The sequence below is a fragment of the Schistocerca serialis genome, unplaced genomic scaffold, assembly GCF_023864345.2.
Source record: "Schistocerca serialis cubense isolate TAMUIC-IGC-003099 unplaced genomic scaffold, iqSchSeri2.2 HiC_scaffold_1235, whole genome shotgun sequence".
Lineage (NCBI taxonomy): Eukaryota > Metazoa > Arthropoda > Insecta > Orthoptera > Acrididae > Schistocerca > Schistocerca serialis.
Genome location: NW_026047442.1, coordinates 23,502 through 27,500, shown reverse-complemented (window position 1 = coordinate 27,500; position 3,999 = coordinate 23,502).

Here is a 3,999-nt window from a genome sequence, read left to right as displayed (position 1 = left end):
ATATATTATACATTTGTAAGGCTACTTTTGATATTTTTGTGGTTATTTTGTCTAATATTTGTACTTTCTCTTCATCCCATATTATTTCCCGTATAGTGTTGGTGTTTATTCTATACCTTTCCTCTTGAACTTCTCTAGTGAGAGTGGTGCACTCTAATACGACATGTTCTGGGGTGCCTACCTGGACCCCACATTCGCACTCTTCTGTCTCCTTTTTCCCTATCCTGTGTAAATACACAGGGTAGGGTCCATGCCCTGTGAGGAAATGTATTAGACCTTGACTTGGTTGGAATTTTTTATATTTTAATCTTTCTTTTATATTCGGAAAAATTTCATAGACCCTTCTTGCTGTTTGAGAGTTATCCCATTGTTGTTGCCATATGCTTATTGTTTCATCTCTTATTTCTTTTTTATTTCCCAAATGTTTCCCCATTATTTCCCTAATTTTGTCAAAATTACCCTTCTTTAACCAATAATTCGCTGCTTTCTGTCTTATTAGTAAGTCTAATGGGCAAAGACCCATTATGACTAGTAACCCATCTGTCGGTGTTGTTCCAAATGCCCCTATAGATCGCAGTAGTATATTTCTCTGTATTCTCCTCACAGCCATGGAAGGCTTCAGAAGGCGCAACCTGTGGGCCCATAAACTCGATCCATATCCCATCATCGACACTAGCAAGCTGCCATGATATAGTTTGATGACATTTGGCGGTAAATGAAATTGTTGCTGTCCTATTCTTATTAGCTTGTGCATTATTGATAGTGTTTTCCCTCCTACTTGGTCGATGTGGGTCTTGAAGTTCCATCCTTGATCCAGGTAGACACCCAGATATTTACTTACGTTTTTCCTTATTACGTTTGCGTTGTCGATCCTAATTGACGGATCCCTTAACATTTTCCCTTTCAAGAGCATATAGTTAGATTTCTGTGGCGCAATTGCCATCTTGGAATTTCGACACCAGGTAGTTAGAATTTTCATTATTTCTCTACTTCGTCCTTCCAGTTGTTGTCTGCTGTTTCCATGCGTTAGAATTAGCAGGTCGTCCGCGTATGCAACGGCCCCCAATACTGATGCTTCCTGCTGCAGGGAGTGCAGCAACGGCTCCATATTTATGTCCCAAAATATGGGGCCGCAAACTGATCCCTGTGGACATCCTTTAGAGATGTTCTTAGTCACAACCGCATTCGGAGACGTCATCTGTACCACCCGGTCTCTACAGTAGCTCTTGAAACATTTGTATAGTGCTGCCGGACACTGCATTTCCTGCAAGCAGGTAAACAGCGCCGGCCACCACAAATTGTCAAACGCCCCTGAGATGTCCACCATTACTCCTAGAACATATGTACAGGTCGACGAGCTGACAAGTTCGGCCGCCGTGTTGATCGCGTCCTCCGTCGATTTTCCACGGCGGAATCCGAACTGCCACTCGTGCATCCCTGCCATTTCTCGATGACCGGTCAGTCTCGCACAGAGCAATTTTTCTAGGGCTTTGCCCATGGTATCTAGCAGACATATTGGCCTATATGCTTTACATTCCATTGGATCCTTATCTGGCTTCCTAAGTATTATTACTTCCGCTCTTTTCCATCTTAGTGGAAAAGTGCCTCTTTCCAAACATTTATTGTAAAGACTTGCCAATATTGGAGCTATTTTTTCTTTTATTGCCTGAAGAACCTCGACCGTAACCCTGTCGGGTCCGGGAGATTTTCCTCTTTTTAGGTTTGATATCACTTCTACCACCTCCTGCGGTGAGAAGGGGTAGACTATTATGTTGTTATTATATTCTCTTTGTGCTCTCTCTCTTATAGCTGCCTGCTCCGGTGTGTCCTCAGTGGGATCATCATCTGGTAGCAGGGCTTGGAGGAGCACCGTTATTGTCTCTTGTCTTGTTGTGGTCGTTCTGTTTTCATTTGGTATTCTTATAGATGAGAGGACTGTTGGGGCTCTTATTTTTTCCCTTACTAGCTTATAAGGCTTTCCCCAGGGATCCATTGCTAAGTTATTTCTTACAAAATTTTCCCAACTTCTTTTCCTTACTTCTATGATTTCTCTTCTATATCTCTCCCTGTATTGCCTGTATATGTTTAGTCTATATTCTCTATCTTGTGGGTTGAATGTGCGCTGATACCTACGTCTTGCCCTGCGCGTAGCCTGACGTAGGTCACTTAGTTCTGGAGTCCATGGTGCCGGGTGGACGCTTTGGACTCTGCTTCTCTTTGGTACGACTGCGTCAATTACCTCCTTTACGCTATTAACTATCTGCTCCGCTATCTCATCAATCTCGAGAGCCTCATCCAGCTCCGGCGGGCTATACTCCCGGGAGAGTCTTTCCCAGTCTACTTTTTTGTAGTCATATTCTGAAAGCCATTCCTGTGGCACTACCCTCTGTTCTGCTTTTAGTATATATTTAATTACATTGTGATCACTAGTTGTTACATTCTCCAGTACCTCCCAATTATCTATTTTGTTGTTAGCCCTATTATTCGCCAGTGTTATATCAATGTTTGTTTTTGCTCCTGCTCTATTTGAATATGTAGGTATATCACTAGGTGTATTTATTACATCTAGATTTAGTTCACTTATTACATCTTCTAATTCTTGACCTTTTTCATCTTGTTCTCCGCTATGCCACAGGAATGACTTTGCATTTGCATCCATTGCAATTATCACTTGATAACCCTGTAATGATCTGCATATTACTTTTAATTGTTCTAAATACATAGTTATAGGTTCTCTGTACTGACAATAAATTGATACCAAATACCATTTTGTGTTAGAAGCTTGTACTTCAATTGTTACAATATGCTCATTTGTAAATTGATTTAATACTATTGTTTTTATATTTCTATTTAGAATCACTATTGCAGACATCGGTCTGTCTCCTTTCATAATTACTTGTGCTGTAGCTATCATTCCTGGGATTTTACCCTCCCGGGAGTACGGTTCTTGCATGCATAATATATCAGCTTTGTGTTCTTCCGCTAATTTACGTAATTCATAGTTTACGTGTGCACTTCTCATTGTATTTATTTGGAGAACTCTGAGATGCATTATGGGTGATATGTATGGAAATGATCTGCTGGCCATTCTTTGTTGGGGTCGAACCCTATTCGGCCGTATGTTGTTACCATTTGCGTATATATGTTATCTAGATTAAATTTTAAACCTCGTCTTTCATATACTTGTTTAACTAATTTTTGTAGTTGTTCGTGTTCCGTTGGAATTCCTGCCGCTGCTAACTGAATGCAGTCGACATCCGCCAGAGCTGGATAAGTAATTCTCGAGCCGTTTCTGTGCCCCACTCTCACTAGTTGTCTAAGTGCAGTGGTTAGCAGGCCAGGTTCTTCTAATCTTGCCATCTGTAGAGCGTTCTCGCATATTTTATATGTGTCCTTAGGGTCCATCGCCCTGTATGTGACACTCATGCTTGTCTGATTGCTTTTATCTTGTCTCTGATTTTCTTGATCTCTTTTGGGCGCACTCGGTCGTCCGTCCGTGCCCTCCATCGGCAGTTTCTTTTCATTGTAAACGGACGACCGAGGTCGTCCGTATTTCTTTCCTGTACTGTTCTTTTCTGTGTCTTTGTTCTGTCTCTGTGTTGGTGTGATATGTTGTGTCAGGGGCGCCTCTGGTCGCCCACTTCTGCCCTCCATCGGCATTTCTTTGTTATGGAAAATGGGCGACCGAGGTCGCCCTTCTGTTTGTACTTGTGCTTCTCTTGTGTTCGTTGTTTGTACTTGTGCATCTACCATATGTAGTGTCTGCACTTGTGCATCCTGCATTATGTTTTGTTTCTTGTCTTGTATCGATGATTCCCGTTGTGTCTTTGGTACCTCTGACTGTCCATCCCTACTTTCCATCTGCATTTTCCTGTCATAAAAAATGGGCGACCGAGGTCGCCCTTGTGTTTGTACTTGTACTTCTTTCGTGTATACAGCTTGTACTTGTGTATCTGTCATTTTTTGTTTTTCTTTTCCTATCCTCTGTATTGTCTCTTG